Source organism: Vombatus ursinus, unplaced genomic scaffold (assembly GCF_900497805.2).
Source record: "Vombatus ursinus unplaced genomic scaffold, bare-nosed wombat genome assembly UNPS02014778.1, whole genome shotgun sequence".
Taxonomy (NCBI): domain Eukaryota; kingdom Metazoa; phylum Chordata; class Mammalia; order Diprotodontia; family Vombatidae; genus Vombatus; species Vombatus ursinus.
In genome coordinates this window covers 58,397,868-58,423,563 of record NW_020954556.1, presented here as the reverse complement: position 1 = coordinate 58,423,563, position 25,696 = coordinate 58,397,868, and the positions used below count along the sequence as shown (strand labels likewise).

At 38.0% G+C, this 25,696-nt stretch overlaps 1 protein-coding gene across 1 annotated transcript in view; it reads left to right on the top strand.

Annotated features, from left to right (window-relative positions):
• Nucleotides 1-3,696: 3,696 nt before the first annotated feature.
• The window catches only part of RMDN2 (regulator of microtubule dynamics 2), a 140,483-nt gene continuing 118,483 nt past the window's right edge, over nt 3,697-25,696 (top strand). Inside the window, exon 1 of the mRNA XM_027865344.1 lies at nt 3,697-4,022. The gene's annotated coding sequence lies outside the window, so the exon portion shown is untranslated. The remainder of the gene's footprint in view (nt 4,023-25,696) is intronic.

The following is a 25,696-nucleotide window of genomic DNA, read 5'->3' as shown; positions in this document are numbered from 1 at the left end:
CAGCCAAGGATTACAGACCAAGAGAGGTTTAGGAACTGGTACATGAGAAAACTGTAGGGCCAAAAGCAAGGTCACCTCAATCAACTGGGAGAAGGAGCTGGAATCTTCAGGAAGCTAACCAAGATCAGTGACAACTAAAACCCAAAGCTAAATCCTTTGAAGCCATAATTAGAAGTGCAAGGTAGTAGGGCAGAAATGAATGAGTGGTTGGTACCTAGATATATAAAAGATTGTTAGGCATGAGACAGATTTCAAGAGCTCATAACAGATAATAAGATTATGGGAACTATAATTGTCCAGCCTACAATAAAAGAAACTGAGGCAGAGCTCTGAGCCAGTGGCACTTTATTAAAGGGTCCATGTTCCCCTCTAATGAAGTGGACCTTAGATCTTCCTTCTTCCAGGACCTTATACTTATAGGGTTTGATACCCAAATATGCAAAAGAGGCATGGTGAAATACAGAATCTCATTGGTTGATAGACCTTGCTCTTGAGGGCCAAAAACGACATATCAGTGGTGGGGAGGGTCATAGGTTGGGCGAAGCATGGGATATCTCCACTGACTAAATGGTCATAACATGATCACTTGCCCATGTTGGATAAGAGAGAGAGGTCCAGAGGTACAAAAATAAGTTGGAGGATTTTCCATGTAATTGAGTTACCTTTGCAACACTGGGCTTGGTCACCATGACAAGGAAAAGCAAGGGTGAGGTCCTGTAGTTAGCTTCCTATGATTAAGCAAGTGAACTTACAATCTGCAGTCCACAGCTCTGAGGCCTAAGATATAGAACGTATAATTACTACTCCTGGAGAATTATATCACACTTATTAATGTTGATTGGAATAGAGTAGGGGTCCAAATGAATTATTTCTCACAGTATCATAAGATTTGGGGGGAGTCAAAAGGGCTTTAGGGGTCATCTAATTCAAATCTCTCATTTTACAGATGGGGTAACTGAGCCCCTAACAGTTGAAATATCTCATGCAAAGCAACACTAACAATTAATGGAAGAGTCAGGATTTGAATCAGTCATCTGGATCCAAATTCAGTGCTCTTGGATATATATATGTATGTATATGTATATGTGTATATACATATATATATATATGTATATGTATATCTTGGATGTATACCACAGTAAGGACCAATTGAGATAAATTGATTCCAACATTTCCTACCACATACTAGATATCTCCACATGGTGTCCTATAAGCATATCAGTCTCAATATACTCAAAATCCAACTCATCCCATCCAAAAGCTTCCCTCGTTTATCTACCGCAATCCTTCTAGTCATTCCTTACTTTTTATTTTCTAACATCTTCATATCCAATCAGTTGCTAATCGCTATCAATTTTGCTTCAGGAATATCTCTTCCATCCATTATGAAGGAGTTTTTCTTTACATAATCCTTTTTAACATAATCCGAAGAAAGCCAGAGTCAAAGCATACACTAAGAATGAGAATCTAGAACATGAAATTAAATCAAAAGCCAAGCAAGCCGACCAGTACTGGAAGGATGCAAATATTACATGACCAAGCAAAACGGTAGTTCCAAAGTTCAGATGAGCAGCCAAGAGCTAGGAAGCTGTGGGAATTGAGGGAGCAGGATAAAAAATAAGTGTCAGAGGCTTATGTCCAATACATGCCCCTGGGATGAAAAGGCCTGATAGCTAAGGCGAGTATTTCAAAATCTCCCAGAATCTCCAAAATGGAAGGGAGTTTAGAGGTGACCAAATCAACTCCTGCATTTTCACAAATGAGAACTCTACAGCTTAGAAGGGAAAGGTGACTTGCTAACATCACACAGGTAGGATATATCCAGTGTGGTCCAGTGGGAAAAGCAGTGGTGTTAGAGTCAGAGAATAACTCTCCTCAAACAAGGCACTTAACCTTCTTTAGGCCTCAGTTTCTTCATCTTTTAAAATGAAGTTGAACTCAATGACCTCTAAGGTCCCTTACAGCTCTTAATCTATGATTTTTTTGAGCTGAGATTTATGAAAAATAAATATTTCTCTCTAATACTTAATAGCTGATTATTGTATTAGGATCGAGGTTTCTCCCCTTTTCTACTTCCTCATTCAGAAATCAACCAAATCTCTCTTAGAGATTTACCCAGGACAAGATCTAATTGGACAGTAAAAAAAAATTCTAAATTCAGGCCAATGTGCGTATTGTTGCTCATTGTGTTTGCTCAGACAGATCTGGGGTAAATGTTGATTATCCTTATTATGAAGACAGGTGATATGGAAATTGATTTCTCTTCGACCAAGAGTTGAGTGACCTAAGTCACGCATCCCAAGATAGCCCACCTCTCACTTGATTAACCAATCAGAGGTGGTGAGGCAGCCTTCAGGAATGCCTCCTCTTCAAAGGGCATATAAATTGTGACCTCACTCCCGCTGGACCCCCCATTTCTGAGAGAAATGGTCAAATGACCATGCTTTTATTAATAACCTGCTGGCCTCATTAATAAAATGATTAAATTACCCAGAAACTATGTCTCCTGAACTTTTAAATCATCACAGATTCTAAATCAGGTTCTTCTCACTTGTTATTATTCATTCATGTCTGACTCTTTGTGACCTCACCTAGGATATTTCTTTCTCCAGTTCATTTGACAGATGAGGAACTGAGGTAAACAGGGTTAAGTGAGTTGGCCAGGGTCATACAACTGGAAAATGTCTGAGGCAGGATTTGAACTCAGGTATTCCTGACTCCAGGTCCAGCACTATATCCACTGAACCACCTAGCTGCCCCTTCTCACTTGTACTGAAGAGCTTTCATAGCTGTGACTTCAAGGGCTTTGCAGGTAGAAATAACTGAGAGCAATTGGTTAGAATAATTAGTGGCATGGCAGAGGATACATTTCATGACACTGTGCAACCTTGAATGACTCAATTAACCTTTCTTGAGTGCTAGAATCCTCATCTGTAAAATGAGAGTTATGGACTCAATGATAAGTGTGGGCTGAATTGAAACAATCTGAGCTTCTATAACAGGGCACGATATGCAAAAGAGGTACATGGGAAACACTGTCCTGAAAGAGTCTGGGTTGGGCTGGTTAGACAATGGTGTGCTTTGGCTTGAGTTATCCCATTTGACTATCTAGAGTTGTGTCTCGAATGTATTGGACTATTGCCCAGATGAAGCATGGGAAAGGGTAAAAAGGCACAGTCCCAAGATGATACTGAAGAACAGACTTAAAAGTTAAACTACTCTGCAATTTCCTTCCTTGATAAGATCTCCCTTCCAACAGGCTACATTTACAATATTGACTTCAATTTATTCCATTGACTTTGACCATGCCCAATCCATCATTAGTTCAAGGTAGCTTTCAGAGGTTCAAGAATGACTTCTTAAAAAAGTGAGTTTGATAGAAGGTTTGGAAGCTCAAGATAATAGAAATTGTCTAAGTGGGTGGGACACAATGGCTGGGAGTAGAAAGCATGCCACTAAAGAAGCTTAATAAGTTCCATTCACTTGAAGAAAGCTGTATCCCTTTCCTGATGTGGGGAATGTGTCCACTGGGGATAATGTTTCATACGGAGTGCCAAGACTGGCACAATTCCAGCTGGCTTTGTTGTCAATCTGTCCTGGATGGGTTGGGTTGCAGACGTGATGTCAGATACAGGAGGGGAATGTGTAGTTTGAAGGAGGAAGGAGGGACAAAGAAATGGGAGCTGAGGCCAACAACACGACCACATCTACTCTCCTCCTATTTTCTTCCATAGATTCCTGACAGTCAGGGAGTACTCTGTGGGAATTAGCCCTGGGCATTTGCTCAATCCCCCCTTTTGAGTGCTGGGGCTATGAAGATAAGCTCACAAGGAAACCCCTGGAGCAGAACTCCCAGAACCCTGGAGCCATTCTACTCTCTGTTCACCCTTGCAGCTGTGACCATGAGAATGACCCAAAACTTCTACCACACTCTCTAATCCCAGTGCGAATGATTGGAATTGCTGACTGGTGAGACTGACTGAAAATTCTCCCAAACCCCACCCAGAAATGTTGGCAGACAGGTAGGTTTATGAGGAGGCATTGACAGCTTTCATGCATGAAAGTAATTGGAGAAAGGGAAGAAAAATGGAACCTTCTGTCTTGGGAAGCTGAGAAAAGGTGAGAGGGTTGGCTTGGGCTGGAAGTGAGAGAAGGGCTTGTTATTGATGTATTTTATTGACCTCTAGAGGTTTGTTACATTAGATAAATTGTTTTGGCTTCTTTATTATGAATTTAAAGTCCGAATGATTTTTCAGTGAGGCTGATCAATTAAGAAGTAAAGAGTTGCCATTGTTTGGGAGCAAAATTAGTCAAGGACCAGTGGAGAATTGGGGGCTTGCATTTTACCCTCACTCCATTGAATTTTCAGGGGGAACTTGATGCACTGATTGCTAATTAATGGCAACTAGTATCAAAATTTCCACCCAAATATGGAGAAAAGAGGGCCTGCTTGTGTGTTAATTACATGAAATGGAGAGAGTCCAAGGAAAGAACTCTTCTAAAGAAAAGGCCATGGTACACCCAGAAATGTGCTAGTAAATGTTTAACAACTATCTGGGGGAGAGGGAGAGGAATGTACCCATGATATACTTTTAAAGTTTAATCTGTATTAACGCATTCTTAAGTCTAGCCAATCAACAAAACAAAAAAACCAAGTTCTGATTTCTAGCACATGCCAGTTTCCGAGGTACAAATGCTTATACTGAAAATTTAACAATTGGTTTTCCTAAGCTGGCTCCAGCACACCACTGGGTACAACTCACAATCAAAAAAGAGAGTAAACCAGAAATCATTCGTCTAGGATATCAAACCAAGAGGTCTATGTTTTAGTCTGAATCTAGGAAGTCATCAAAGAACCAAATGAATCAGAAGAATGATACAGTAATACACTGTTGGGGGAGTTGCAAGTTGGCCCAACCATTCTAGAAAATAATTTGGAACTGTGCTAGAAAAAGACTAAAACATCAATACACTTTGACCCAACAATACCTTCACTAGGCAGGTGCCCCAAGGACATCACAGATGGAAGAAAGTCCGACAAATAACAAAATATGTGGTATTTTTTTGATAGGAAAAAAACAAACTGGAAACAAACTGGGTACTCACAGATGGATGAATGGCTGACCAAGTTGTGGTAGATAAATGCAATGGAATATTTCTGTGTCATCAGAAACAATTAAGATGTGGAATTCAGAGACAATTAGAAGATGTATATGAACTGATGCAGAGTGCAGGAAACAGAGACACTAGAACAAACTAAAAACACAATTTAAGGGAAAAGAGAACTGAAAGACATCAGAATTCATATTGATACAATGATTCCAGAGGTCGACAATGAAACATACTTCCTCCTTCTTGGTAGAGAGGTGGTGGACTGTGAGTGTAGAATGAAGCATGTGCTATTAGACATGATCAATAAGTCAGTTTGATTTGATTTGCTGCACTTTGTTAAGAGGGAGGGTTCTACTGGTGGAAAGTAGCTACTGGAAAGTGACAGTAATATAAAAAAGGAACATTAAAAACACTCTACAGACACATATGCACATTATAAAAGGGGAATGATGTCAGTGAAAGAATTAGCCATGCCACACAATCTCCTTGCCCAAGACATTATTTTACAGCAACAGTATGGTAGCCATGTTATTTTGAGGCAGTTAAGTGGTACTGTGGATAGAGCATTGGCATCAGGAAGACCTGAGTTCAAATCTGGCCTTAGACACTTATAGCTATGTGACCCTGGGGAAAAGTCACTTAACCTCTGCCTGCCTCAGTTTCCTCAATTGTTAAATGGGGATAATAATAGCATCTGCCTCTCAGAGTTGTTGTGATGATCAACTAAAATAATATTTGTAAAGCACTTGGCTCATAGTAGGCTCTATATAAATATGTTTCCTTCCTTTCTCCTAGCATATTTTTAGCACTTTGCTCTATAGAATGCTGAATGAAAGAACAAATTAATTAAAATGCGTTATTAAGCTAGGTTACACAGTGGATAGTGCACTGGACTTGGAATCAGGAAAGTCTGAGTTCAAATCTAGCCTCAGATACTTAATAGCTGTGTGATCCTGGGCAAGTCACTTAACCCCTATTTGCCTCAGTTCCTCATTTGTCAAATGGGGACACACTGGAGGAGGAAATAGCAAACCACTCCAGCATCTTTGCCAAGAAAACCCCACGGTCATAATGTCCACAAGGTCAAAAGTAGGAAATGACTGAATGAATGAATAACAAAAATCACTGCCTTGGGGCAGCTAGGTGGCACAGTGGGGGCAGCTAGGTGGCACAGTGGATAGAGCACTGACCCTGGAGTCAGGGGGACCTGGAAGGTGATGGAATTCCATTTGAGATATTTAAAATCCTAAAAGATGATGCTGTTAAATTGCTGCACTCAATATGCCAGAAAATTTTGGAAACTCAACAGTGGTCACTGGATTGGAAAAGATTAGCTTATGTGCCAATCCTAAAGAAGGACAATGCCAAGGAATATTCAAATCACCAAACAATTTCATTCATTTCACATTCCAGCAAGGTTATGATTAAAATTCTGCAAGCTAGGCTTCAGCAATATGTGAACTAAGAATCACAAGAGTAGGCTGGTTTTCAAAGAGGCAGAGAATCTAGAGTCTAAATTGTCAATATTTGCTGGATTATGGAGAAAGCAAGGGAGTTCTACAAAACACCTTCTGCTTCATGGATTACACTAAAGCATTTGACTGTGTGGATCACAACAAAATGTAGCAAGTTCTCAAAGAGGTGAAGTACCAGATCATCTTACTTGTCTCCTGAGGAACTCTTATACAAGTCAAGAAGCAATTGTTAGAAACAAATATGGAAAACTGATTGACTTAAGATTGGAAAAAGAATACAACAAGGCTATATATTGGTGCCTTATTTATTTAATTTATATGCAGAGTAATTTCAGGTAAAATGCCAGGCTGGATGAATTAAAAGCTGGAATTAATGTTGCAGAGAGAAATATCAACAATCTCAGGTATGTAGACGATACCACTCTGATGGCTGAGAGTGAAGAAGAACTAAGAAGTCTCTTGATGAGGGTGAAAGAAAAGAGTGTAAAAGCTGGCTTGAAGCTTAACGTTAAAAAAACTAAGATCATGACAGCAGATATCATCACGCTCTGGCAAATAGAGAGAGAAGAAATGGAAGCAGTGTAAGATTTTATGTTTTTGGGCTCAAAGATCATTGCAGATGGTGACTGCAACCATGAAATTAAGACAATTTCTCCTTGGAAGGCAAGCTATGGCAAATTTGGACAGCACACTAAAAGGCAGAAACATCACCTTGCCAACAAAGGTTCATAGAGATAAAGTTATGGTTTTTCCAATAGTAATGTATAGCTGTGAGAGTTTGACTATAAGCAAAGCTGAGCACCTCAGAATCTGCTTTCAAATTGTGGTGCTGAAGGAAACTTTTGAGAGTTCCTCGGAGAGCTGGGAGGTCAAATCAGTCAATACTTAAAGAACTTAATTCAGACTATTCATTGGAAGAACAAATACTGAAGCTGAAGCTTAAATACTTTGGCCACATAATAAGAAAACAGGACTAATTGGAAAAGATCTTGATGTTGGGAAAGATTGAAAGCAAAAAAGAAGGGAAGAGCAGTGGATGGGATAGATAGCATCATGGAAGCAATGAATATGAACTTGGACTGACTTCAGGAGACTGTGGAGGATAGAAGGACCTGGCATGTGTCCATGAGGTCACAAGGAGTCAGACATGACTGAACAACAACAACAACAACAACAAAAATAAAACAACAACCAAGCAGTTATTGTCACAAAACACAGTATTTGAAGGGGTTTAAAGCATGGTTTTTGTCCTCATGGAACTGATACTCTAGTTGGAGAGGCAAGCTATGCAAACATGAAACGTTTAAAGATACAAGATTGTGTCTATTAAGAATGAAGAGTATGCCATGTTTTCCGCTGGATTCAATACATGAGTAAATGTAAGTCTGCCTTTTCAACATAAATATAAAATTGCATTTTTAAGCTTTCAGTCTCAGGTTCTGTAACCATAGACAAGAAGAAAAGTTGGTTAGGTTGAAAGGTAAACTCTCAGGGAGAGGCAGGTTTAGGTTGGAGAATTGAGGGTATACATGTGCTAGAAATAAGCTTTCAAGAAAATAGAGTCACGGATCCTGAGTGCACCACTAAGAAAGATTCATGTGAGGTATTCATGTTAAATGCTAAAGAGGATAAGTTACTGAGGAAAGTTGTAGAATTTCTTTAAAACCTCCAGAGAGACTCCCATTTTCCTGGTGTTATTTGGTTAGAGTTTCTTTTTCTTTTTTTTTTTTAAGATTCATTAATTTATTTATTTTTAGTTTTCAACATTCACTTCCATAAGATTTTGAGTTCCAAATTTTCTCCCCGTGTCGTCCCTCCCCCAACCCCAAGACAGTGTGCATGCTGACTACCCTTTCCCCTAATCTCCCCTCCCTTCTATCTCCACCCCCCCTTCTCGTAACCTTTTCCTCTTCTATTTTCCTGTAGGGCAGGATAGATTTCTATACCCCATTGACTGTATATCTTATTTTCCAGTTGCATGTAAAAACAATTTTTTAACATTTGTTTTTAAAACTTTGGGTTCCAAATTTTCTCCCTTCCTCCCTCCCCACCCACCCTCATTGAGAAGGCAAGCAACTCAATACAGGTTATACTTGTATAGTCATGCAAAACACTTCAATAGTAGTCATGCTGTGGAAAACTATATTTCCCTTCATCCTATCCTGCCTACCATTTATTCTATTCTCTCTTTTGACCCTGTCCCTCCTCAGAAGTGTTTGCTTCTGATTACCCCCTCCCCCAATCTGCCCCCCCATCATCCCCCTGCCTCCATTCTCTTATCCCCTTCCCCCCTATTTTCCTGTAGGATAAGAAGCTTTCCATACTCAATTGAGTATGTATGTTATTCCCACATTAAGCCAAATCCAATGATTCACTCATTCCCTCTCATCTTCCCCCATTTCCCCTCCATTGTAAAAGCCTTTTCTTGTCTGTTTTGTGTGAGATAATTTACCCCATTCTACCTCTCCCTTTCTCCTTCTCCCAGTATAATCTTCTCTCACCCCTTAATTTTATTCTCCAGATATCACCCATTCATCTTCAACTCACTCTGTGCCCTCTGTCTATCAATCTATCTATACATATAATTTATTTCCTCCAACTACCCTAATACTGACAATGGTCTCATGAGTTATAAATATCATCTTTCCATGTAGGAATGTAAACAGTTCAGCCTTAAGTCTCTTATGATTTCTCTTTCCTGTTTGCCTCTTCATGCTTTTCTTGAGTCTTGTATTTGAAAGTCAAATTTTCTATTCAGCTCTGGTCTTTTCATCAAGAATGCTTGAAAGTCCTCTATTTCATTGAATGCCCATTTTTTTGCCTGAAGGATTATACTCAGTTTTGCTGGGTAGGTGATTCTTGGTTGTAATCCTATCTCTTTTGCTCTCCAAAATATTATATTCCATGCCCTGTGGTCCCTTAATGTAGAAGCAGCTAAGTCTTGTGTTATCCTGATTATGTTTCCACAATACTTGAATTGTTTCTTTCTGGCTGCTTGTAATATTTTCTCCTTGACCTGGGAACTCCGGCATTTGGCTACAATATTCCTAGGAGTTTTCCTTTGGGGATCTCTTTCTGGAAGTGATCAGTGGATTCTTTCCACTTCTATTTTGTCCTCTGGTTCTAAAATATCAGGACAGTTTTCTTGGATAATTTCTTGAAAGATGATGTCCAGACTCTTTTTTTGATCATGGCTTTCAGATAGTCCAATAATTTTTAAATTCTCTCTCCTGGATCTATTTTCCAGGTCAGTTGTTTTTCCAGTGAGATATTTCACATTGTCTTCTATTTTTTCATTCTTTTGGTTTTGTTTTACAATGTCTTGATTTCTCATAAAGTCACTAGCTTCCAATTGCTCCATTCTAATTTTTAAGGAAGTATTTTCTTCAGTAATCTTTTGGACTTCCTTTTCCATTTGGCCAATTCTGCTTTTGAAAGCATTCTCCTTTTCATTGGCTTTTTGGACCTCTTTTGCCATTTGGGTTAGGCTATTTTTTAAGGTGTTATTTTCTTCAGTATATGTTTGGGTCTCCTTTAGTAAGCTGTTGACTAGTTTTTCATGATTTTCTTGCATCACTCACATTTCTCTTCCCAGTTTTTCCTCTACTTCTCTTACTTGCTTCTCAAAATCCTTTTTGACCTCGTCCATGGCCTGGGACCAATTCATATTTTTCTTGGAGGGTTTGGATGTAGGAGCTTTGACTTTGTTATCTTCTTCTGGTTGTATGTTTTGATCTTCTCCGTCACCAAAGAAAGATTCTATGGTCTGACTTTTTTTGCACAATTTGCTCATGATCCCAGCTAATTACTTTAGCTTTAAACTCTTTGTGAAGGTAGGGGTCTGCTTCCAGTGTAGAGAATGTGCTGTCCCAAGCTTTAGAGGTTTTGTGTAGCTGTTTTCAGAGATACTTCTAGGGACCTATAAGTTTTCAGTTCTCCCAAGGTGGTATGATCAAGGGTGAGATGTTTACTCCTTTCCTGGCTATGCTCTGGTCTATGAATGACCACAAGCACTCTTTTCTGCCTTGGAATTGTGAGGAGGATTCCCTTTCCACTGCCACTACAAGCTCCACCACGCCAACACTCCTCCTCACCCCAGGATTGCCACCCAGAACTATGACCCAGATCTAAGCACAGGCAAAGCAAGAAAATCCTGCCTCGCACCGGCAAAGAGATCCCTGCTATCCCCCTCTGATCAGCCACTTGACACCCCCTCAGTCTGTGGGCCAGAAGCTCTGGAAGCAGCCATCGCCCCGGGGCTGCGCTGGGACTGGGGCTGGGACTTAGCTTCTCTCTCACCGTGGTCACAGACTTTTCCTACTGACCTTCTAAGTTGTCTTTGGCATTTGTGGGTTAAGAAGTCTGGAAACCACCATAGCTGCCCATGATTCAGTCCTCTGAGGCCTGCTCCAGGTTCACTTAGGCCTGGTCTTTAACTGCATGCCCACACTGAACTGAGTTCCTCTCCCAGCCCAGCACAACAGACCTTTCTAATCAGCCATCCAGGTTGTCTTGGGCTGGAAATTTGTTTCACTCTGTCTTTTTGTGGATTCTGCTGCTCTAAAATTTGTTTAGAGCCATTTTTTACAGGTATTTGGTAGGGTTTGGGGTGGTTAGAGTTTCTTGAAGGCAGGAGGATAGATCAAATGACCTTCAATGGTCCCATCTATTTTGTGACTGATGAGCATGTGCCCAAGATACGTGTTTGTTCTGTCACCACCTAAAATAATCTGGGATCTATGTATGTTCTAAATTGGTGATTCTCCAAGTGTGGTCTTTTGAGTATCTTTGATGTGGTCTATGGGCTAGTCCAAAATGTGAGTCATACAAAAATGTGTAGGGTTTCTTTTAGAAAAGATTTTTTTCAACATGAGACTTGAATCTAAACAAGAATAGAAAAACAAATATATTCACAGCAAAACCAAACAATGGTCATTTATCCAAATAAACATAAACACACACCCACACACCCTTCTCTTTCCTCTCCTCTCCTCTCCATGGCAAATTAAGTGAATGCCTTCATGAGTCATCGAGAAGTTAAAACATCCTAGGTTGCATCTTTAAAAGAGGTGTTCATAATTTTAATGGAACTAAAAAAGTATCTTTTAATCCTAAATGCTCTAGATCTTATTTCCATTACTTAGCCATACTGCCTTCAAGATTATGACTTAATTATACTCTAAGACATGGTGATGGAAAAGAATGGTCAGTATTGATTCTCTCAGAAAGAATGTTTTGAAAACCATAAATTTTGGTTCCCACAACAATTAGTGTTTTCTGACTTAAAAGTATAAAAATGTTGCTAAACCAATAGGATAGAAATTTATGGAAAGGGGGCTAAAGACCTCGGGAAAAGGCTCTGTAGCTTTTCCTTAAAAAAAAAATTATTGATGTTTTCTGTTTCTTATGTCACCATGGCATCCTATATCCCATATGACAAATAATATTTTTAAAGAGGAAAAAAAAGTCAGCACAACTGATTGATACATTGAAAAAGTAAATGTGCAATATCTAACACTTGTGAACCTCCCACCTCTACAAAGAGCTAAGTTGGAGGTGTCTTCTCATATCTCTTCATTTGAATATCTCTTGATCTTTATGATTTTGTTACATTTACTTTTAATATTTTAGTGTGTCATTGTTCTTTCCATTTACATTATTGTAGTTATCATGTACATTGTTCTCTTGACTCTGTCTACTTCATTCTGCATCAGTTCACATAGATCTTTCCATGCTTCTCTGTGTTCATCACATATATCATTGCTTACAGCAGATTAGTATTCTATTACATTCATATACCACAATTTGTTTAGCCATTCTCTAGTCACTGGGCATTTACTTTGTTTCCAATTCTTAGCTATCATAAAAAGTACTGCTATACATATTTTGGAGTTTATAGGGACTTTTCCAATCAATAGTTTCTTGGGGCATAAGACCAGTGATGGAGTCTCTGGTTCAAAGAGTATGGATACATTTGAGTCACCTTATTTGCATAATTCCAAATTACTTTTCAAAATGGTTGTTCCATTTCACAGCTCCATCAACAATGTATTAGTGTGCCTATTTTCTCACAACTCCTCCAACATTGATTGTTACCATTTTTTGGTCTTTTTACCAACCTTCAGGATGTGAAGTAAAGCCTCATAGCTGTTTTGATTTTCATTTCTCTTATTATTAGTGATTTGGAGCATTTTTCATGTGGTTGCAAATTCACTGTAGTTCTTTTGAGAATGGTTTGTTGATATCATCTGACCATTTATCTATTCAGCAACAGCTATATATACATGTATATAGAAATAAATTTATATAACTTCTTTATATATTTATTTCTATATACATGAATATATAGCTGTTGCTGAGGGTGAAAGCACTTAGAATCAACAGAGCCATTCCCTAAAGTTCTAGAAGATAATCACCCCTCCCCCTGGTGATAACTGGAAATTCCAGTCAATAACTCTTTCCTGAATATTCTCTCCTCTCTAGATTTGTGTTGTTCTATTCTCTTTGCCTTACCTGCTACCCCAGACTGCTTTGCAGATATTAATTCAAGTCACATCCGCTGAGTCCTTTTCCTTTGTACTATCTCACTTGGTCACCTCATCACCCACCCATCCCCCCCCCAAAAGGTTCAATTGTATCTCAATGCACATGATTCCTTGATCTATACATTTAGCCCTTCATCTCTATCCTAATCCCAAGTTCTGTCACCATCTACCTTTTGGATATTTTGAATTGGATGTCCTGTTAGCATCTCAAACTCAATGTGACCCAAAATCATATCTTTCCTAACAAGCCCTGACCTGTTCCTAACATTGCTATTGCTCTGGAAGGCATCACTGTCCAGACTCACAACTGTGATGTCATCCTCTACACCTCACTCTTAGTCAGCCCACACATCCAAACTCTTGTCAAATCTTGTTTCTGCTTTCACAACATCTTTCATATATGTGCCTTTTCTCTACTCAAATAGCCACGATCACAGTTCAAGCCTTCACTATCTCTTGCCTACTGGCTATTGTAATAGCCTTCTCATTGGTCTCTGTGCCTGAAGTATCTCCCAACTGCAAACCATCCTCCACTCAGCTGTCTAAGCAATTTGTTTAAAGAGTGAGTCTGACCATGTCACTTCCACTACTCAGTAAATGCCAATGATTCTTTGTGACCTTCCAGATTAATATAACATCATGTGTTTGGTGTTTGAAGCCCTTCACAACCTGATACTTTCCTACCTTTCCAACTTTTTACAATTTACTCCCTCCATGTGAGCTATGATCCAGCCACATTTGCTTATTTGTTGCTCCCTATGCACAAAACTTCATCTTCTGACTCTGTGTGTTTGCACTCTCTCTCATACCTAGAATGTTCTCCCTCCTCACCTCCTCCACATAATTTCCAAGTTTCCTTAAAAACAGCTCAAAATCACCTTCTGCTGAAGAACTTTCTTCGCCTTCTTGCTTTCCTCCTCCCTGACCATTGCATTCCCTCTAAGATTAATAGCTAATATTTATCTGGTGTTTTAAGGGATGCAAAGTGCTTTAAATATTTTCTTACTTAATGAAAGAATACTCTGAGTAACATATCTATATAGTTATATGCATGTTTTCTCTCCTACTCCAGTTTAAGCTTCTTGAGGTCAAGGACTATATATTCACTGATTTTTGTATATTTGGGGCTTTTCCTGGCATACAATAGGCACTGAGTAAATGCTTATTAACTGACTTTATATATATATATGTATGCATGCATATATGTACATATATGTATATATGCATGTATATATATATGTGCATATTTGTATATTTAGATATATGTTTGTGTGTATGCAAACACACAAATATATATATGCACACAAATTTTAAGTTCTTGTCAGGCAAGGATTGTGTCATATATTTCTTGCATATATGTTATATTATTATATACAATATATAAGACTATAATGTTTCATTGTGTTAAACTCAGTTGACATAAACAGTCAAAGATGCTACTCTATGATTCTCCAAATGTTCTGGGGAGGTGAATGCTAATGAGTCTAGTCTGATGCCAAAAATATAAACCAATGTAAATGTTAAAAAAACATTCCACAGAATTGAGGTAATATATAGAAACCTGAAACTGTAGCCACCTGGTTTATTTTAGACCCTCTTAACTTTGCCTAAAACACCCTATTAGAATGTGAACTTCGGACAGAGACTGTATTTTGCCTTTCTTTGTGTCTTCAACATTTAGTATAGTTTCTTACACACAATAAGGCATTAATAAATGCTTGTTGATGGACTAATCTGGAATGTTAGAGCAGTAACAAAACAAAACTGGCTGAAGAGAGGAAAGAGACACACAGAACAAAGACTGGAGCAGCTAGCAAAGAAGGAAATAGGGGTGTCCATTTAAAGAGAATAAATCAATGAATGTTCCAGATATGGAAGTTGGACTGCATACATGGAAGCAAGAAGAAAAGATGAGATTGGGGAAGAGCTAATTGTTCAGTTTTACTGGAATGTAAAGTACATGAAGGGAGTTGATGTGAAATAGATTGGAATAGAAGGTTGTAAGACTATCATGAGCAAGGCACTACAGTGATTCAGGGGACAGATGGATGAAGAGGACCTAAACTGGGGGGTGACTATATGAGTAGAGAGAAGGAGATGGATGTAGGAGATGTATTAAATGAATTGACAAGATCTGGCAAATGATTATATGTAAGAAAAAGGGAAGAGTCAAAGATTATTCTGAGATTATGAAACTGAGTAACTGAGAGAATGATGGTACCTGCAACAGAAGTAGGGAAGTTAGGATGCAGGTTAAGTTTAGGAAGGAGTAAGAGATTGTCAGCTCAAAAGTGAAAATATACATCTTAAGCTGTCATGTGAACAATATTCCTTCTTTTTTAAAATTTATTTTAAAAATGTATTTTAAAATTGTAACTTTTGATTTAGCATCAGCTTCATTTCAAAATGTATCCCTTCACTTCCCTCAACACAGTAAGCCATCACTTGTAACAAAAAAGAAAAAAAAATATTCACCTAAATTAACACATCAACTAACTCTGACAGCACTGGCAATGTTCAACATTCCCATTCCCTCATCTCTGACCAGAACGGAGTGAAGTGCATTTTTGAACCTCCTATCTGGGGCCAAGTTTCATCATTATAATTACAGAGCATTCAAGACTGTTTCTTTTGTTGTTTGTTGTTGTTGTTTTTTTTAACCACTATAATAATTGTCTATATTGTTTTCCTGGTACTGCTTCCCAATGACCTACAGAGTTATGCCTATAAATTATTTATGAGTGTATTTACAATAAGGAGTGATATCCTTTCAGTACCATGTCAGTAGCATGAGTTCATAAGCAATAGCAATCTATGAATATCAACATGTGAGAACTACATATCCACTCATATGTTTAAGTACCTAATTTATTATTTGGGGATTTGAAGATGAGACTTCTTGTTATTTTAATGTCAGAAACTTAAAATAATAATGTGTGAATTAAGATATTATTGAGGAAAGAGAATTGTCTAAAAAAAATCAATACAGGTACACAGAGAAATCATTAAGTTCCTTAAATTTGAAAAAAACATATCAGGAAATGGAAATAGGAATAGAGAACAAGAGATAATAAAACACTGTAGCATGGACCTGAAAAAATAATGTCAGGAGTGCTGAAGCTTAGAATAAGCTGAGGCTCTAAAAGGAAGATAAAAAGGACCAAAATTGTTGTTGTTAATGACAAGTTGCTAGTGGTAAGTGATTCATAATGACAGTATTTAAGCATCAAATTATATACCTTTAAAATATTAAATAGATGTACTAACAGAGTGAATCAATAAATCATGGAATAAATACTGAGCCTATAACTCATAAAGTAGGCATGCAATTAACGACCACACAAAGACCCATTGTCAAATACCAACAATTGGTACATCAATAAACAATAGTATAACATTGATACCATTGTCAGCAGCATGAAATTTTAGGAAAACACATGCTTACTGTATTATTAGCAATGTTGAATAGCAAACTTTTATATTCATAAACCAATTATGTATTTAAATATGATATGTTTATATACATATATACATGATATATATATGTATGTATGTACTGCATACACATATACTCATCATTGGAATGCAAGAGATTTATAGCACTAGTGGGAAATATCCATGAGAAGCTTAAAAATGAAAGACAGACTGGAAATTTACAGGTCCCTAGAAGTATATCTGAAAACAGCTGCACAAAACCCCTGAAGCTTGGGACAGTACATTCTCCACACTGGAAACAGACCCCTACCTTAACAAAGAGTTTATAGTTCAAGTAATTGGCCGGGATGATGAGCAAGCAGTGCAAAAAGAGTCAGACTATATTATCTTACTTTGGTGACAAAAAAGATCAAAACATACAACCAGAAGGAGACAACAAAGCCAAAACTCTTACATCCAAAGCTTCCAAGAAAAATATGAATTGGTCCCAGGCCATGGAAGAGCTCAAAAAGGACTTTGAGAAGCAAGTAGGACTAGAGGAAAAACTGAGAGTGATGCTAAAGGAGACCCAAAAGAATACTGAAGAAAATAACACCTTAAAAAATAGCCTAACCCAGATGGCAAAAGAGGTCCAAAAAGCCAATAAGGAGAAGAATGTCCTAAAAAGCAAAATTGGCCAAATGGAAAAGGAAGTCCAAAAGTTTACTGAAGAAAATACTTCCTTAAAAATTAGAATAGAGCAATTGGAAGCTAGTGACTTTATGAGAAATCAAGGCACTGTAAAACTAATCCAAAAGAATGAAAAAATAGAAAACAATGTGAAATATCTCATTGGAAAAACAACTGACCTGGAAAATAGATCCAGAAGAGAGAACTTAAAAATTATTGGACTATCTGAAAGCCAAGATCAAAAAAAGAGCCTAGACATCATCTTTCAAGAAATTATCAAGCAAAACTGCTCTGATATTTTAGAACCAGAGGGCAAAATACAAATTGAAAGAATCCACTGATCACTTCCTAAAAGAGATCCCCAAAGGAAAACTCCTAGGAATATTGTAGTCAAATTCCAGAATTCCCAGGTTAAGGAGAAAATATGGCAAGCAGCCAGAAAGAAACAATTCAAGTATTGTGGAAACACAATCAGGATAACACAAGATTTAGCAGCTTCTACATTAAGGATCTGGAGGGCATGGAGTATGATATTCCGGAGGGCAAAGGAGATAGGATTACAACCAAGAATCACCTACCCAGAAAAACTGAGTATAATCCTTCAGGGGGAAAAATGGTCATTCAGCAAAATAGGGGACTTTCAAGCATTCCTGAGGAAAAGACCAGAGCTGAATAGAACATTTGATTTTTAAATACAAGACTCAAGTGAAACATCTAAGAGGTAAACAGGAAAGAGAAATCATAAGAGACTTATTAAGGTTGAACTGTTTACATTCCTGCATGGAAAGATGATATTTGTAACTCATGAGTCCTTTGTCAGTATTAGGGTAGTGGGAAGCAAAAAAAATATATGTATGTATAGATAGATAGAGGGCACAGGGTGAGTTGAAGATGAAGGGGTGATATCTGGAAAATAAAATTAAGGGGTGAGAGAGGATTATACTGGGAGAAGGAGAAAGGGAGAAGTAGAATGGCATAAATTATCTCACATGAAACAGACAAGAAAAGGCTTTTACAGTGGAGGGGAAATAGGGGAAGGTGAGAGGGAATGAATGAATCCTATTCTCATAGGATTTGGCTTAAGGAGGGAATAACATGCACAATGGGGTATGGAAATCTATCTTACCTACAGGAAAATAAGGGAGGAAGGGAACAAGAGAGCAGGGAGTTGATAGAGGGGAGGGCAGATTGGGGGAGGGGATAATCAGAAGCAAACACTTCTGAGGAGGGACAGGGTCAGAAGAGAGAATAGAATAAATGGGGGACAGAATAGAATGAAGGGAAATATACTTAGTTTTTCACAACATGAGTACTATGGAAGTGTTTTGCATGACTACACATCTATAACCTGTATCGAGATGCTTGCCTTTTCAATAAGAGTGGGTGGGAAGGGAGGAAGGGAGAAAATTTGTAACCTAAAGTTTTAAAAACACATGTTAAAAAAAAAGAATTATTTCATAAATAAAATAATGAAAGACAGAAGAAAAATAAAACAAAAATATAAACAGGATTTGTTTTTGTAAATAAGATCATAGAACTTCAGTAAAAAAAGAAACAATTTAAAAATTGTTTATTAAAATTATAATCATTTTAATCTGAAAATAGTAAGAAAAGCTGAGTAAGTTCAACTCAAAACCCAAAAGCATAAGTGAGGAATAAAGAATAAAAAGGAGGCAAAAAATAAAAATTTAAATGATAGTATCACTGAAGCAGCATTAGAAAAACTTTACGGAAAGAGATTACAGCAACTAATCATGAGAATACTATACTATGAACAGGTGGGATTTATACCAGGAATGCAGGCCTGGTTCAATATTAGAAAAACTGTCAGCATAATTGACCATATCAATAACAAAATGAACAGAAATCATGTGATCATCTCAATAGATGCAGAAAAATCTTTTTGACAAAATACAGCACCCATTCCTATCAAAAACACTAGAGAGTAAAGAAATCAATGAAGTTTTCCTTAAAATGACAAGTAACATCTATCTAAAACTATCAGCATGCGTTATATGTAATGGGGATAAGCTAGAAGCATTTCCAATAAGATCAGGGGTGAAACAAGGATGTCCATTATCATCATTGTTATTCAATACTGTATTATAAATGTTAGCTTTAGCAATAAGAGAAGGAAAAGAAATTGAGGGAATTACAATAGGCAATGAAGAAACGAAACTATCACTATTTGCAGATGATAAGATGTTATGCTTAGAGAATCCTAGAGAATCAACTAAAAAACAACTTGAAATAATTAACAACTTTAGCAAAGTTGCAGGATATAAAAAAACCCCACATAAATAACCAGCATTTCTATATACTGCAAACAAAGCCCAGGAACAAGAGATAGAAAGAGAAATTCCATTTAAAATAGCTGTATGACGCAGCCACTGCAGTGGTGAGCATGAGACCAGCTCAATACTCTTAACCTGGAGGCGCATTGATGAGGCGGGAGACAGCAAGATCGCAGAAGCTCCGTTTATTAAGTGCTAGTAGCTTTCATTTATATCCCTCGTAACACCTGATCAAAGCACGATCTCCACATGATAGCCAATTACCAAGTCTGCCGGACACCTGCAGCCCTCCTATCAGGGGTATGAGTAAGACTTTTCTCCCAATGAGAGGAGAGCCGAGCCAACCGTGGGAGCTGAGTGTCGGCAAAGGAGAGGTCTTGTGAGACTTCCTTGTTTTTGCCACGCAACAGCTTGTGACCCTCAGCTTCTGCTAAGAGAAGCTAGAACTCCCATGAGAAAATTACCCTAACAGCTGTAGACTATACAAAGTATTTGGGAGTCTCCCTGCCAAGATAAACCCAGAAACTATAGGAACACAATTACAAAACTCTTTTCACACAAATAAAGTCAGATCTAAATACTCGGGAAAATATCAATTGCTCATGGGTAGGCCAAGCTATTATAACAAAAATGTCAATTCTACCTAAATTAATTTACTTAATCATCAAACTACCAAAAATTATTTTAGAGAGCTAGAAAAGAATAATAACAAAATTCATCTGGAAGAACAAAAGGTCCAGAATATCAAGGGAATTGATGAAAAGAAGTACAAGGGAAGGTGGCCTAACCACACCAGATTTAAAACTGTATCATAAAGCAGCAAGCATCAAAACTGCTTGGTACTGTCTAAGGAATAGAGTGGTGGATCAGTAGAATAGGTTAGGTACACAAGACCAATAGTCAATGACTATGGTAATCTACTGTTTGATAAAACCAAAGACATTAGCTTCTGGGATAAGAACTCACTCTTTGACAAAAACTGCTTGGAAAACTGGAAAACAATATGGCAGAAACTAGGCATAGACCAACATCTTATACCCTGTACCAAGATAAGGTCAAAATGGGTATATGATTTAGACATAAAGGATGATACTATAAGCAAATTAGGAGAGCAAGGAATAGTTTACCTGTCAGATCTACAGGGAAGGGAAAATTTTGTGACCAAACAAGAGATAAAGAACATTATAAAATGCAAAATGGACAATTTTTAATTACATTAAATTAAAAAGGTTTTGCACAAACAAAGCCAGTGCAACCAAGATTAGAAAGGAAGCAAAAAGCTAGGAAACAATTTTTACAGCCAGAGTTTCTGATAAGGGCCTCATTTCTAAACTATATAGAGAACTGAGTCAAACTATAAGAATACAAGACATTCCACAATTGATAAATGGTCAAAGGATATGAACAGGCAGTTTCCAGATGAAGAAATTAAAGCTCTCTATAGTCATATGAAAAAATGCTCTAAATCACTATTGATTAGAGAAATGCAAGGTACTTGCACAGAAATGTGAGGTACGACATCACACCTATCAGATTGGCTAACATGACCAAACAGGAAAATGATAAATGTTGGAGAAGATATGGGAAAATTGGAACACTAATGCATTGTTGGTGGAGTTGTGAGTTGATCCAATCATTCTGGAGAGTAATTTATAGCCCACCAGACTATAAAATTGTGTATACCCTTTGATCCAGCGATACCACTACTAGGTCTATATCCCAAAGAGATCATAAAAAAGAGAAAAGGACTCACATGTACAAAAATATTTATAGCAGCTCTCTTTGTGGTGGCCAAGAATTGGAAATTGAGGGGATGCCCATCCATTGGGGAATGGCTGAACAAGTTGTGGTACATGAGTGTTATGGAATACTGTTGTTCCATAAGAAATGGTGAGCAGTTGGTCTTCAGAAAAACCTGGAAAGACTTGCATGAATTGATGATGAGTTAAGTGAGCAGAACCAGGAGAACACTGCACACAGTCACAGCAACATTGCATGATGACCGACTTTGTTAGAATTAGCTCTTCTGAGCAATGCAATGATCTAAGACAACTCCAAAAGATTCATGATGGAACATGCTATCAACATCCAGAGAAAGAATTATGGAGTCTGAATGCAGATCAAAGCATACTATTTTCTCTTTTTTGTGGTTGTTGTTTTTTGTGTTTTCTTTCACATGGTTTTTCCCTTTTATTCTGATTCTTCTTTCACAGCATGACTAATGTGGAAATATGTTTAATATGATTACACATGTACAGCCTATATTAGATTGCATGCCACCTTGGGAAGAGGGGGTGGGGGGGGAGAATTAGAACTCAAAATCTTATAAAAGCAAATGTTTCAACTAAAAATAAACTATTTTAAAATGAAAAACTTTACAGAACTATAGAGGAAAAGAAAATCACTGGGGAGTTGTTCCCTTCTATAACCAATAGACAGTATTGATCAGCAAGGCAGTTTGAGTGGTCAGTAATCCAGTTAAGTCAAGGACTTACTGAACACCCTTTTGCAATTCACTTCCCCTTTTCCTGTGGTGGAAACATCTGCTTTCAAAGGCATAGCTTTCTCTTTTAAGCCCAGTGTGGGTATCTTAAGTGTTATTTGTTTTACCCAGGCTTTTGACCCTGATGGACTACTTAGGTTTCATGTCATTAATGATTTTAAGTACACACATAAACCTTAGTCATGGAGCCACAGAACAGGAAAAGACTAAATCTCTTTTGGGGAAATCTTACATAAACTTGTATCAAAAAGGAGGTTAGCTCTTCAGATTTGCCAAGTTATTTACTCTCAAGGATTGTTGTTATTAACCTGGATTTGTCCTTTGCATGGGAAACTAAGGAGCTGCAACTGTATATCTTAGCTGAGTGTTTGTTTGCATTTAGTAAATGGATATTTTTCCTTGTTGATTCATTCTCTCCAGAGCATAAAGTTGCACTTGGGGCCAGCTTGTGCTTAGGCAAAGACAGCTGCCCTTTTAGACAAGACAAAATATAACTTGCCCTACCTCAATGCTTAGCCACCTCGTTGAGTACCATCTTGCTTTTGCTAGGACCATCTTGTCTTGGGGACTGTTAGCTTTTTTTCAAACAAATCATCATCTCTCTTAATCCTTTACTTGTTGAATTTCCATTGAGGAACTTGCTCTGGCTGTGTTAATTTGGATTTTATGTGAAATTAGTGCCCCACCCTCTGATAGGATGAGAGTTCCTCAGAGCAGCAGTGGTTGCTATAATTAAATCTTTCAGGATTCTAGGTGTAACCCTCATGTGCCTACTCTCTTATTACTATACATTTTTTTTTCTCCTAAGCCTATACTGGTATGCCTTCCATTCAACAAATCTGCTAGCTAACTCCATTAAATCTTAATCAAATATTTACTAAATATAAGGCAAAGCAATAATAATTATAACATAATATTCCACCCATAAGCCTTGCATACACTCTCCTGCCAATCTATACAGTGTCCATGAGGGAAATTGAACACAAACAAATTACTATGGTAATGAGGATCATGTGTTGGAAACACATGCACCCAGAGCAACTCACAACTATGGAGCTGGGGGCTTTGAGGTCCCTTCTTTTCTTCAGGAACAGTCCAAATGAAAGTTAATTAATGGATGTGGTGTCATTAATAGAAATGTGGCACGTCTTCTGGTCCAGACCACTGTTCTTCTGAGCTACTTTGCACCTATGCTAGATGAGGAATGTTCTGCTCCTCTGCTGGGCCAGAATGTTCCTCTTCACTCCTGGGAGAATGAAGCACTCTTTCAAGAAAGAGCAAAGATATTCATCCTGAGATTTGTAAGGCTTTTTTTCTATTTCTGCTCCTTTGGGTGGGCTATCTAGAATTTCTATCTAACAGGAAGCAAGAAAGTGCAAAGAGAAATAAAGCCAATCTTTAATCAATCAATTCTTCCAGGAAGTACATTGCAGTACAGAAAAAGGTAAAAACCTTTTTTTCCACCAGGCTCTGAAGTCTGTTGTTAGACCAAGCATATGAGTTTAAAGCAGGGCCCCTTCCATGAGAGAACTCTCTTGTAGCTCCTGGTGAATAAACAACTCCTCCTTTCTGCCAGATAAGCCATAATTAGGCAATGTACACGTTTTCAAGAGTCACAAAACAGTTCTGGGGTTCAGGGTTTCCCAGTTATCAACTACAAAGTCCTCCTGCTATTCATATGCATATTAGATGCAGAGACACTATGATCAGATTTATCATGAGCGCCTTGTCTCTGTGGCTGCTTTTTTAGTGTTCTTCAGATATATATATATCTCATAATTGAGTTTGTCTATGTCCCTTTCCATCAGCAAAACTGTCAAAATCTGAAAGGGGCACCCCCTTACACGGAGAAATAAACTCTAATCCTTTTTATTTCCTTCCTTCCTTTACACCTAGTCTTCTATGTGTTTTCAAATAAAATGCAACTGAAACAGATAAGATACATTCCCCAAAGAAACATAAAACCAGAAAAGTACTGTTAAAGACTGTAACAGGTATAGCCCACAACCATATAGACAGAAAGGGGTAGGAGTAAGAGACGCTATAGACAGACATTCCTGTCTGTGCAGCTCTGTTAAGACAAATGAAAGCAGAAAAGTAGAGAAGGGCAGCCCAGGGAAGGTGGGCTACTCTTGCTCACAGGTAAGATCAGGACTAACAGTCTCTAGGCTGTTTCAAGCCGAATGCCATACCATCTCCTCTCTGCTACTTCATAGGCTTCTAATCCTGACTATTCCTGACTCTTCCTGACCTCCTGGAGCTGTATCCCTTGATGCATACTTAACTCTCAAAATTTGCAAGGCCCTACATCTCCACTTTAGTTGCAATGGTGACCCTCCTCAGCCCATTTTCCTCCCTGTTTCTTGCTCCCATATGTCCCTTCATCCTCATATTCAGGGCAAAATTCCCCAGGGGATCTTTAAGGTAATCAGGAGACCGTATATGTGGAGCTATAAGGCTACAGAGTCCAACTTGCCCATTTTACAGATAAGGAAACTGAGGCATGGAAATTAAGTGATTTGCCTAGGGTTGTACAACTAGTAAGTATCTGAAGTAAGATTTGAACCCAGGTCTTCTGGATTACAAGTTCAATGCCCCATTCACTTCATCATGCTATCTCAGAAATGGGAAATGCTGGGAAAAACCCTTTTGGGCCTTTCAGGTCCTATATCCTGATCTCCATGGCAATGCTTGCAGAAGGTACAGCCGAGATGGTGATACATTCAGCTATATTAGGGAAAAGAAGAAGGAACACTGCTCACAGTGGGTGGGAAAATGCCAGCTAATGACAGAGAAGAAGCAGAGCTACTGAATTCTGATTTTGTTCCTGTTTTCTCAGCAAAGCAAAACAAGTGTGGCCAAAAGAGATAATTCTCAAGATAAGAAGGAAAAAAAAGACTCTTTCATCTTTCATCCCATAACAGATGCTTAGCCGTCCTTGACGAGTTACGGTTTTCTGGTCCAGATGAACTCAATTTCTGAGTACTGTGGGGACTGGAAGGTGTAGAGGTACAGTGGGGAAAAGAGGACAGATGTCGTCCTGATTTTCGAAAAATAGAAAGACAATGGAGCCTGCAAATTATAGGCCGGTAACCTTTACTTTCATTATTATCAAAATTCTGGAATGTATTGCTAAAGGGATGGTTGTGACCATCCAAAAACGGAAGCAATGATCAAAAAGAGTTGGTGTCATGTCATTAAGAACAAGTAGTCAATTCTTTTTTTTTAATAGGCTTACCAAATTAGTGAGATGAAGGGAAGGCTAGTACGTATAGCTTACACTGATTTTTAGCAAAGTATTTGATACAATATCCTACGCTATTCTTGTGGAAAAGATGGAGAGATATTAGAATCAGATAGATTCAGAACTGGCCAAACATCATGACCCAAAGATCCTCACTAATGGAAAATGAAGCTCATAGAGATTAAATGTCTTGCCCAAGGATATACAGCAAGTAGTAGAGTTGTGTCTCAGATCTCTTCTAGCTCTAAATCTATATGATTCTATGATCATGAAGAATATTTCACAAAGACAATATGGAAGTCCAAAATACTGTCGTGACATGAACTGATTACATAAGTCTAGTTCAAGCCTAACTAATTATTTTTCTACTTGAAAATGTCATTACGTCACTATAGATAGGCCACACACCTGTAGGACTA